The sequence below is a fragment of the Camellia sinensis genome, chromosome 12 (assembly GCF_055761805.1).
Source record: "Camellia sinensis isolate YWXY chromosome 12, ASM5576180v1, whole genome shotgun sequence".
Lineage (NCBI taxonomy): Eukaryota > Viridiplantae > Streptophyta > Magnoliopsida > Ericales > Theaceae > Camellia > Camellia sinensis.
Window position 1 is genome coordinate 101,090,889 of NC_138972.1, and position 13,264 is coordinate 101,104,152.

The 13,264-nt window shown below is 39.1% G+C and overlaps 1 non-coding gene and 2 pseudogenes across 1 annotated transcript; all 3 read right to left on the bottom strand.

Moving 5' to 3' along the window:
- Nucleotides 1-685: 685 nt before the first annotated feature.
- LOC145804935 (small nucleolar RNA Z102/R77) lies at nucleotides 686-766 on the bottom strand (annotated as a pseudogene).
- A 1,193-nt stretch (nucleotides 767-1,959) lies between these two features.
- On the bottom strand, nucleotides 1,960-2,047 carry LOC145804934 (small nucleolar RNA Z102/R77). Its single transcript, XR_014347623.1, has one exon. It is a non-coding gene; the product is annotated as a small nucleolar RNA Z102/R77 (small nucleolar RNA).
- A 9,870-nt stretch (nucleotides 2,048-11,917) lies between these two features.
- Nucleotides 11,918-12,002, bottom strand: LOC145804933 (small nucleolar RNA Z102/R77; annotated as a pseudogene).
- Between the last annotated feature and the right edge of the window lie 1,262 nt (nucleotides 12,003-13,264).

The window sequence follows — 13,264 nt, forward strand, 5'->3', positions numbered from 1 at the left end:
CATCATTTTTGCCATATTTTTTGTATGAATTTTATATAAAATATTTATGTCTTGTTAACGTATACCCTTAAGACACATGTTAAGAAAGCTTAAAAATCATTATGCATTATTTAATACACCCACTTTCACGGTGATATGCAATATTTTCTAGCATCTTAACATGTGCCTTAAGCGCACACATTAACAAAATCTACAATATTTTATAATTAATACTTTACATTTGATATACATTAAAATAATTATTATTAAGATTCAACAATTTACAAGAATTCACTCCTTAGCACCTTAACAAGTGCCCAAACATGACCCCTAAAATATATACAAATCTCTGTCAAGCTTTGAAATATCTTCTAGCTAAGAATGGCAATAAGATCATTTAGGCTCGACAAGAAAAAAATCTAGCACAAATTTTGAGCTCAACGGGCTTTGATTACACTGAACCTGAAAAGCCTTAGATATGTACAGACCTTTCTCAATTCAATTGAACAACTTTTTTAGTGTTACATAATAAAGAGAAACTATAATGAAACTTCTAGATTCACCATCTGAAAAAGAAGAAGAAACAACTAGGTTTGGTAAATAGTAATTGGATTCATTTTGATAGAACATGTAGGCTCAAACATCACCAACTCCCAATTGAAGAAAATCCAAAATAAAGCAATAAAATCTAACAAAAGAATGAAGAGAATGATCTGATAGATCTAATATATAAATTTAGCCATCACCAAGGCTATCAAACCAATATTAGATCAACATCAAATAATTCTCCAACTACTAAAAATGCACAAGATATATAATCAATATGTAAGAACATCTTACAAGATTGTCTAAAAGCAACATGGCTGTCACATTTAGCACAATAATTTCCAAAAATTTTGGATAGAGTCAGCATGGTTTGTGCTGTTGGAGATTTCCTAAAGTTTCAAAACTTTATTTTTTATTTTTTATTTTATTTTGTTATTATTACTTGTATTTATTTAATAGTATTATTTGTTTGAATTTTTAAACTCGTATTTGTTTTCAAAATAAATGGGTTTGTTTGTTCTCAACAGACATCAAGGAGTCTATTTAAAAGATGACTCTTACTCAGGAAAAAAAAACTTATTTTGATTACATACTGTTTCTCTTCTTGGCTGTATCTTCCATATTTCTGGGCAACTGAAACAGATTTGGCAAATTCTTCTGATGCAACTGTGCATTATGTCAGATTCCTGTGAATTCTTGGATTGTATCTTGGAGTCGTTTGTGATCATTAGAACTTGTACGGAGGGAACACATAACGACTTTAGGACAGCGTCTTTGACGTGCCTTTCCGAATCACACATGCTATTTTCTTTATCTTCTTCTTATTCTGTATATATGTATATATTGAATTGTAAAAACCTATTTTTCTAGAAACTGTTTTGCTTTCAATTTTATTCTATAAAATTGATTTAAAATAATTATTATTCAATTCCCACAACAACTACATAGACTTCCGGGTTCCTTGGATTTGGACAAAACCACACAATCCAAAACTCAAGTTGATGACTAAATATAAAAGAAAAAAAATAACATTGAACAAATATAAAAACAGCAAGAAAATTTGAAAAAAAAAGAAGAAAAAAAGAAAAGAAAGAAAGAGAGGTCAGCAGACCAACTGGATTCACGCCAAAAGAAATAATTAGTGCCTAACGAAACAACGGAAATTTTTTTAAATGCTTATTGAATAAAAAAACATTTCTAAATTTGATTATAACTCCAATGGTTGTGCCTCCACATTTCGAAAGGGAGATTTGGAGGTTCAAGCTTATGAAGTCGAACAGCCGATTGTGAAAACCCATCTTCCTAATCCGCTAACATCATGCGGCAGGCCCGGAAAAAAAAACATATCAACAATGTACGAACTTCCAAAAAAACATATCAAAATAGTTTTTAGCCAAAAGAACTCAGTGTAAGTTTTTTTTCTAAAAATGAAGAGAATGATCAGATAGACCTAATACAAAACCAACATCCTAGATCTGGTGATCAAACCAACAGGGAAACAAATCTAATCATCATCTCATTCTCTCAAGCAACTTTCTTAAGAATAAAGGCCTTGTTTGGTTTGTTTTTCAGAAAAATTTTTGGGTAAAATTCTCTACAAACAAATTTTCAAGAGTAATCAAACCAAACAAATTTTTTCAAAAAAAATCTCAAAATTTTGTTTGGTTACTTACTTTCCAAAATCATTCTCTCTCTCTAATACACATCAAATCAATCACTTTTTTTAAAACTCTCTCCCCAAAAAAATTTTCCAAAATCATTTCTGAAAAAAGGCAAACCAAACAAGTTTTCGTACTTTTTATCTCAAAAACTATTCTACAAATACAAACCAAACACATCCAAAATCATTGCACGTCTCACATGTAACGCCCTAAAAATTAACCCATTATATATATCATTGACATGCATTATTTAAAGAAAACACTTTAATAATTCATTATAATATTCATTAGAGTCTTACTAAACAAAAGCATTACATGTAACATCAAATTAAATGCCCTAACGGCTTACATCTTTCCAAGCCAACACTTGGACACAAAAGTATGAGTTCTAACTCAAATATAAATAAAGCCCTAGGCTTGAGTGTTTACATGTACTAACAATGAAAAACAAATAACTAGAAATAGCCTTCAAAATCCAAGTCCTTCCAAGTTAAGTCCTTGGATGTAGCTTATCACCTGAACCTGAAAATGATGTTCCCATAAAGGGTGAGCCACAGCCCAGTAGAAATATACTAAACCACATATAAGCAATGAATAAAGCAATAGCATTCAACAGATGGTTAACCAAGATAATCAATTACTTCATTTTACAGTCTCATGACACTATTGTCTAAGACACGTTTTACTTTCCAACTTTATCAATATGGCTCAGAACCTGGCCAAACTTACAACAGTGAATTATATATATATCATATTCACATTCTTCCAATGTCAACAAACAAATGAGACTCAAGCTCAAATCAAAACACTTCATACTTTTAGATTGATACACATTTTAGTGCTGTATCAATAAAAACTTCTATATAAATAAGCACACATAAAAGTGATACTAATGGAGTCCATCCCCTATCTCCTCCCAAACAAAATCCGGTTTAGAGGTCCATCCCCTATCTTCCCCTAAACCGTGGAGTACATCCCCTATCTCCTCCCACACAAAACAATGTATGTAAACACATAACATATACAACACACAATCAATACACATAATGTCTGTATTAATTCAACAGTCAAAATTGATGACTTAATCAATGATTAGTTTCAGTTATCCCTAATCCACATGCAGTGTCTACAACAATCACAGCTATCCTCCACCGATAGCCCAAAACAGTTATTTCTAGACTGAAAATAAATATATCAACAATTCAATGGGTGAGTGATTTAAATTATCCAACTACATCTCTTAATCAATGAATTCCTCAATTCCATGAATTTAACCATATTTCCCCAATTTCCTTTAATTAATTATACAAATTAACTTATTAATACCACTAGGGTTTTTCCCAAAATTACCAAAGTATCCCCAACATATCAAAATACCAAAACTTAGAACAAAACTTATAGAATGGAGTAGGAAATCCCTACCTCGAAGAAATAGCCCCAAAAGAGAAGATGGAGATGAAGACCCAAACTTCAAAGTGCTCCAAACTACCAACAATTCAGATTAAAACGAAGCCCTTGACTCACACACTCTTTTTAATGAAGGATCTAGGGTAGAAACACACCCTAAGTGGATCAAATCTAAGAGAGAAGGTGAGCAGGGTGAGAGAGAAGTCGGACCTTAGGGTTTGGAATCTAAAAAGATGATGAAAACTGATTAAAAACCCGCTGCTGTCTAATTAAACTAGACAGGCTCGCTCGAGCGAAGAATTGGTCGCTCGAGCGACCAGACACAAGAAATACTCGCTCGAGCAAAGAAAAGCTCGCTCGAGCCAAGAATGCAAAGCTACAGGTCCATACCAGACGCAAACTCTCGCTCGAGCGATCAAACCCCGGCTCGAGCGAAGAACCAAAAACAACAGCTCGCTCGAGCGACCAACTCCTCGCTCGAGCGAAGATCCAAAATTCTGGACAGCAACACTTGGTTTCTAAACCCAACCAACCTGAAACAAACCTGCCCAACACATCCTATAACTCCAAATGAGAAAATAAGGGACAACAACAACAATTATACAATGACAGAATCTACGGAACCTAAGTCCGGATACAATAATCAAATGGGAAAAGACCGGGGTCGCTATAACCTCCCCCCTTAAAAGAATTTCGTCCCCGAAATTAAGCATAAGTTTTTGAAGACAGATTCTTTTTTTTTTTTTTTTTTATATGACAATTCATTAATAAACATCTTGACCCAAAACTGGTCATTTCATCTCTTTATCAAGAGGCGTCTCACATTATATATATAAAACAACATATATCTCAGCCTGTATCATTATTATGCATTATTCCTTTCAATGTTAACAATTCCCATATCATATTCAATCGCATGATATATACAACCCATTCAAAAATGGACTCAACAGATGCAATGTTACACTAAACTTCTATAATGAAGCAAGTTTCAAGATACACCCATTTACCAATACAAACTCAATGTTTTACAACTTAAGACATATATAAAGCTCTTAAGTTCAACAATATAACAGAATCTAATTATAAGATTACAAATCAACAAACATGTCCGGATATTTCTGGCGGACTTCCAATTCACGTTCCCAAGTGGCTTCCTCCACTCCGTGATGTTTCCACAAAACTTTCACCAAAGGGATGGTTTTGCCTCGCAAAACTTGATCCCGTCTATCCAATACCCGAACCGGTCTCTCTTCATACGAGACATCCTCATCAACCACTAAATCGGTCCAATCCAACACATGTGATGGATCCGGCTCATACTTCCGAAGCATACTCACACACATGAAACACGTCATGTACTCCGGACAGCTGCGGCGGTAAAGCTAAACGATAAGCAGCCTCACCAATCCTCTCAAGGATCTCAAAAGGACCAATGAACCGAGGGGACAACTTCCCGCTCTTCCCAAACCTCATCAATCCCCGTCTAGGTGATATCTTTAGAAAGACACGATCATTCACCTCAAACACCAAGGGTCTCCTTCTACGGTCGGCATAAGATTTCTGACGACTCTGTGCTGTAATCAGCCTCTTACGGATAAGCTCAACTTTCTCCGTCGTTTCCCTCACCAACTCCGGACCCAACAAAGGTGCATCACCCACCTCGGCCCAACAAACAGGAGATCTACACGGTCGGCCATACAAGGCCTCAAATGGTGCCATACCAATACTAGACTAGAAACTGTTGTTGTAGGCAAACTCTACCAATGGCAAGTGCCTCTCCCACGACCCACTAAAGTCTAGAACACACCCTCGAAGCATATCCTCAAGGATCTGAATAGTACGCTCGGACTGTCCGTTAGTCTGAGGATGATAAGCCGTGCTAAAGGTCAACTTAGTGCCTAAGGCACTCTGCAAACTCTGCCACAACCTGGCAGTAAAACGAGGATCTCTATCTGAGACGATCGTCACTGGAACCCCGTGTAACCTCACTATGTCCCGAATATATAAATCGGCCAGATGATCGACTGAATCTCTACACGCATAGGAATAAAATGCGCCGACTTAGTCAATCAGTCCACAACTACCCAAATAGCATCACTACCCCGCTGAGTGCTCGGAAGACCCACAACGAAGTCCATAGTAACATGTTCCCACTTCCACTCGGCAATAGGCAAGGGTTGCAACAAACCCGCCGGCCTCTGATGTTCGGCCTTCACTTGCTGACAAGTAAGGCACTTAGATACGAAAGCTGCCATATCTTTCTTCATACCCCGCCACCAGAACTGGCGACCCAAATCCCGATACATCTTAGTGCCTCCCGGATGTACCGCAAGGCGTGAATGATGAAACTCTCGGAGTACCTCCTCTCGGCAAGACTCCGGCACAAACAGACGGTCTCGGTATCTCACACTCAGGTCGGAATACACCGTCAAACCCTTCTCAACCTTCCCACCGGAAATCTTCTCACGGAGAGATTCTACCTCAAGTCACCTCTCTGAACCTCCAACACTCAAGTCACAAGTGTAGGCTGTGCAACAACAGAAAACAAGGCCGCAGCCTCAACGGATTCGCCCAGAAGTAAATCAAACTCCCCAAGTGCACCCAACATCTCCCATTCTCGGATGGCTATACTAGCTATGTCACCAACAGGTTTCCTGCTAAGGGCATCGGCCACCACATTGGCCTTTCCCGGATGATAATGCAACTCAAAGTCATAATCCTCTATGAACTCCATCCACCTCCTCTGCCTCAAGTTCAAGTCTTTTTGTGTAAACAAATATTTCAGACTCTTATGATCCGAGAATACCTCAAATCTCTCACCATAAAGATAATGCCTCCAAATCTTCAAGGCAAATATCACAGCTGCTAACTCTAGATCATGCGTAGGGTAATTCTGCTCGTGAATTTTCAACTGACGTGAGCCATAGGCAACTACTTTCCCTTCTTGCATTAACACACAACCCAGACCCTCTCGTGAGGCGTCACAATAGACTGCATAACCCAACCCTCTCTCTGGAATAATCAATACTGGAGCGGTGGTCAGTCTAACTTTCAACTCCTGAAACGACTTTTCACAAGTCTCACTCCATACAAATTTGACTCCCTTCCGAGTCAATCTAGTCAAAGGCGAAGCTAATCTGGAGAAATCTTTCACAAACCGGCGATAATACCCAGCTAACCCCAGAAAACTGCGGATCTCAAATACACTCTTAGGCTGTGCCCAATCTTGCACTGCCTCAGTCTTGGATGTATCAACAGACACTCCTTCCCCAGAAACTACATGGCCTAAGAACTTGACCTCTTCTAGCCAGAACTCACACTTCCCAAACTTAGCATAAAGCTTATGGGCTCTAAGTAACTCAAGCACCACTCTCAAGTGTTCCTTGTGCTTCTCCTCAGAAGGTGAATAGATAAGGATGTCGTCCACGAAGACAACTACAAAACGATCTAAAAATTCCCGGAATATTCGGTTTATCAAATCCATAAAAACTGCCGGTGCATTGGTGAACCCAAATGGCATCACCAGAAACTCATAGTGGCCATACCGCGTACGGAATGCCGTTTTCAGAATATCCTCCTCCCTGACTCTTAACTGATGATAACCCGATCTCAAGTCTATTTTCGAGAAACAACGGGAACCCTTTAACTGATCGAACAGATCATCTATACGAGGCATAGGGTACTTATTCTTAACCGTAGCCCGATTCAATTTCCGGTAATCTATACAAAGTCTCAAAGCACCACCTTTCTTTTTAACAAAGAGGGCCGGTGCTCCCCACGGTGAAACACTAGGACGTATAAAACCCTTGTCTAGTAACTCCTGGAACTGAATCTTCAACTCAACTAACTCGGGTGGGGCAAAACGATAAGGTGCCATAGAAATCGGCGCCGTGCTGGGCACTAGGTCAATAGAGAACTCAATCTCCCGATGCGGTGGCAAACCAACAAGATCCTCAGGAAAGACGTCCGAGTACTCACAATCCACCCTTGGCAACACAATCTGTGTCTCATCATCCTCACTAATCGAAAGGTTAGCAAGTAGACCACTAAGCTCACTTCGTCCTCGCGGAACATACCCCGGTGGCAACACATTACCAACCCGGTCCCCCAGAAAATGAAAATACTCTCCGCTCACAGTACAACAAGTGACCCTCTGGCGGTAGCAATCAATAACTGCCCGGTATGACGATAACCAGTCCATACCCAAAATAACATCGAAACCCCTCATAGGCATAACTACAAAGGAAAATGGGATTCTATGATAATCAACCTCTATATCACAACCCCTAACACCTTGTTTCAAGATCAATTCACCCCTAAGAGGTGACACTACACAAATAGGAGATGCTAACTGTGCTAACTCCAACTCCAAAACAGATGCAAATGCAGCAGACACAAAGGAATGAGATGCACCCGTATCAATCAAAACATTAGCAACCGAGTTGCAAAACAAGAAGGTACCTCTCTCAACTGATGGTGCTGGCACAAGATCCTGCGCGGTAACAACGTACACGCGCCCAGACGACCTCTGATCAACCTGCTCACCCCTAGGAGCATAAGATTGCTGTACCGACTGGGGCGATGAAGCCCCCTGATTGGCCCTCGAGGCCTGACCCGACTGCGCTGGCTGCTGACCCTGAATTTGCCTCAAACCAGATGCACCAGGTGTGCCACCCAACTGCGGGCAATACCTCTTCATATGCCCTGGCTGACCACATTGATAACACGAGAGTGGCTGGCCTCTACCCTGACTCTGGCTCTGAGATCGAGCCGAAGATGATGCTGCTCTCTGCACTCCTCCCCTCAGAGGACAAACTGGAGACTTGTGGCCCAGCTGGCCGCACTTGAAACAAGTAATGTCGCCCTGATTGCCTTTCCTCGAACTAGCACTCGGCACAGGAAAAGTCGATCTAGAAAAGCTACCCTGAGACTGCTGAGGATTAAAACCCTTCTGTCTCCTACCATCGGCCTGACCATCCTGACTCCTCTTGGAGCCCTTCTGTCCTTCCTCCTCCTCCTGCATCATGATTTCCATGTGGGCTGCAGCATCAACCATACGCCCATAATCCTGAATCATAGTTCCCCCAACTCTCAGCTTGAGGCCATGCCTTAACTTCTTCTCAAACTCAATACAACGGTGTTCCTCAGACGCCACCAACTCAGGTGCAAACCTGGACAAGCTAGTAAATACAGCCTCAAACTCAGCCACTGAAGAACTCGACTGCTTAAGCTGACAAAACTGGTCGCGCAGCTTCTCCCTGACTGCTGGAGATAAGAATTTCTCCTGGAAAGCATTCACAAAAGCCTCCCATGTACCTCCTATACGACCCTTAGTAAACTTCCACCACTGACCCGCATCCCCCTTCAACTGGAAAGATGCCGAGGTCACTTTCAACCCTTCGTCTTCGATGCCAAGCATCTCAAACGTCTTCGTTGTCTGTTCGAGCCATTCATCTGCCTTAAGCGGCTCTTTAGGATCACCCACAAATTCCTCCGGATTAGACCGGAAGAACTCCCTCTTCAGAAAGGAAGGTCCTGCATCTGCAACAACATCCCGAGCTTGATTCTCAGCTCTGAGAATGCCTACTGACTCCCTGAATGCCCCTGTTATCTCTCAGGCTAGAGCGCCCATAGCCTGCTGGCCTACTGGCTCGGCCACATTGGCCTGGCCAACTCCCTCCTGAACTGCTGGAATTTCCTCTGGCACAGGCACCTCCTGCCTACCCGGCCTACCGCGTCCTCGTCCTGACATCCTAATAAAGGAAATAAAGACGTTAGCACATTCATAAATGTGTCGAAGCTAAACATTCGCGTCCTAATGCATTGGACAACAATAATTCATTCCACATAAGCACATAATCACATAAGCACCTACGAATTTCATTCCCGGATAATGATTGTCCCAATGCGTTACTATAGTTCCGGTTGGAAGCAGCAGTGATCAAGTGCCTTTCCAACAAGACTACTAGAAACTCAAGGGTCCAATCAACATCCTAGAAACTACATTCCATACCCACATAATCACATAAACATGTTATCACATAAGCATATAACATTACACTAAGTCTCTATCAAACGAGACGAACCCAATGTGATACTAATCACTTCCCACGTACCCAAAGTATTCAAACCCGGTACGCTCTGATACCAAGTTGTAACGCCCTAAAAATTAACCCATTATATATATCATTGACATGCATTATTTAAAGAAAACACTTTAATAATTCATTATAATATTCATCAGAGTCTTACTAAACAAAAGCATTACATGTAACATCAAATTAAATGCCCTAACGGCTTACATCTTTCCAAGCCAACACTTGGACACAAAAGTATGAGTTCTAACTCAAATATAAATAAAGCCCTAGGCTTGAGTGTTTACATGTACTAACAATGGAAAACAAATAACCAGAAATAGTCTTCAAAATCCAAGTCCTTCCAAGCTAAGTCCTTGGAGGTAGCTTATCACCTGAACCTGAAAATGATGTTCCCATAAAGGGTGAGCCACAGCCCAGTAGAAATATACTAAACCACATATAAGCAATGAATAAAGCAATAGCATTCAACAGATGGTTAACCAAGATAATCAATTACTTCATTTTATAGTCTCATGACACTATTGTCTAAGACACGTTTTACTTTCCAACTTTATCAATATGGCTCAGAACCTGGCCAAACTTACAACAGTGAATTATATATATATATCATATTCACATTCTTCCAATGTCAACAAACAAATGAGACTCAAGCTCAAATCAAAACACTTCATACTTCCAGATTGATACACATTTTAGTGTTGTATCAATAAAAACACTTCTATATAAATAAGCACACATAAAAGTGATGATAATGGAGTCCATCCCCTATCTCCTCCCAAACAAAATCCGGTTTAGAGGTCCATCCCCTATCTTCCCCTAAACCGTGGAGTACATCCCCTATCTCCTCCCACACAAAACAATGTATGTAAACACATAACATATACAACACACAATCAATACACATAATGTCTGTATTAATTCAACAGTCAAAATTGATGACTTAATCAATGATTAGTTTCAGTTATCCCTAATCCACATGCAGTGTCTACAACAATCACAGCTATCCTCCACCGATAGCCCAAAACAGTTATTTTTAGACTGAAAATAAATATATCAACAATTCAATGGGTGAGTGATTTAAATTATCCAACTACACCTCTTAATCAATGAATTCCTCAATTCCATGAATTTAACCATATTTCCCCAATTTCCTTTAATTAATTATACAAATTAACTTATCAATACCACTAGGGTTTTTCCCAAAATTACCAAAGTATCCCCAACATATCAAAATACCAAAACTTAGAACAAAACTTATAGAATGGAGTAGAAAATCCCTACCTCGAAGAAATAGCCCCAAAAGAGAAGATGGAGATGAAGACCCAAACTTCAAAGTGCTCCAAACTACTAACAATTCAGATTAAAATGAAGCCCTTGACTCACACACTCTTTTTAATGAAGGATCTAGGGTAGAAACACACCCTAAGTGGATCAAATCTAAGAGAGAAGGTGAGCAGGGTGAGAGAGAAGTCGGACCTTAGGGTTTGGAATCTAAAAAGATGATGAAAACTGATTAAAAACCCGCTGCTGTCTAATTAAACTGGACAGGCTCGCTCGAGCGAAGAATTGGTCGCTCGAGCGACCAGACACAAGAAATACTCACTCGAGCAAAGAAAAGCTCGCTCGAGCCAAGAATGCAAAGCTACAGGTCCATACCAGACGCAAACTCTCGCTCGAGCGATCAAACCCCGGCTCGAGCGAAGAACCAAAAACAACAGCTCGCTCAAGCGACCAACTCCTCGCTCGAGCGAAGATCCAAAATTCTGGACAGCAACACTTGGTTTCTAAACCCAACCAACCTGAAACAAACCTGCCCAACACATCCTATAACTCCAAATGAGAAAATAAGGGACAACAACAACAATTATACAATGACAGAATCTACGGAACCTAAGTCCGGATACAATAATCAAATGGGAAAAGACCGGGGTCGCTATACACAAATATTAAAATGCACAAAGTAATCGTTTGGTGTTTTTCATACAATTAGTCATTATGCAAAACAAGGATGGATCCACACCTCCAAAAATTTGAAAAATATGAAATATTATACTGAAAATTTTAAAACAATTTAAAATTATAAGGGCCCCAAACATACTTTCGCACCCCGATCCGTCCATGATGCAAAAGCCAGAAATATTGCATAATATTCTAAAAAATAGAGCATTTAAGAATAAATAGAACAATGTAAAGATAAACAAACAAGATGGTGGGATTTAAAGAGAATGATCGGATAGAGCTAATACAAATGCCATCATATAGGCGATCAAACCAATAGGGAAATAAAATCATGAGCATCATCTCATTCTCATGCCAACATCGGATTTCCCTCATCCAAAATCTATAATAAAACAAACAAACAGTTCTATCAATTAAAGTAGGAAACATAAAAAATAATAACTTTCACTAAACTAATTCATAATGTAGTGAAATTATAAAATTGAAATCTTTGTATGAAAGACATCGTCGTTCTGAGTTTCAGCTTTAGAAACTCTATGAAGCACGGGTACTCCAAAAATAGTGCCGTATACACACCGAGTACTTACTGGGTGCGGGTACGCGTACCGGTACGGCTACACGTGTACCGGGTACGTCTGCCTCAGTCGGGTATGGCATGGGTACGCCTTTGGTGCGTTTTGGGTACGTTGAGGGTAGAAATCAAATTTTCTGGAAAATTGAGGGGTATCGGAGCAATATTAAGAAAAATTAACAAAAAAGAAAAAGAAAAAATGTATATACGAATGAAGTTTGTTTTGCCCTAATCTCATTAGTTGAGCAACACAGCATCAAGAGGCGACTTCGACCCAGAGATCACCCTCGTTTTCAACTTCGACCCAGAGATCACCCTCGTCTTTGAATTCGACCCACGGCATCGGGTACAACTTTTTCTTCGCTATTTCATCACCCTCGTCTTCTCTCATCTTCTTAGTTTCTTCTTTATGTCATTTTTTTTTTTGGCAAAGATCAGCAAGCATCCATCATCTATTTTCGTCCCCTGCATATCAGCCATACCTAGACTGGTCAGAATCTCTTCATCTTTATTTTTTTTGTTTTTTTTTCTTGTTTCTTCAGAGAGGTATAATCTGATGTTGATGTAGAACCAAAAAAAAATTAGAGAGGTATAGAACCAAGTTATTCAATAATATTTAGAACCAAAAAAAAAAAAATTAGATCAAAAAAAATAATAAATTAGAACACAAAAATTAATAATCAATCATACTTTTACATGATTATTTTTTAGCATTGTAGGTTGCTCATTTATTTAAGAGCTTATTATTTTGTTTTACATATTTCATTGCTTTCATTTAGCCATTGTGGAAGAGAACTATGATAATGTTAAACCCATAATTTGCATTATGTGCCACTTAGTATACATGCACTCATTGGTCATACTTACATAATGTTAATAATCAAAAAAATTAATTAGAACAAAATTATCCCTCAACAGAAGAATGTTAATCAAAAAAATTAATTAGAAGTTTAAAACAAAGTTGTTCCTCAACAGAATGTTAATAACCATAAATATTATTTTTAATAATCAAAAATATTATTTTTTATGCTTATAGGAAA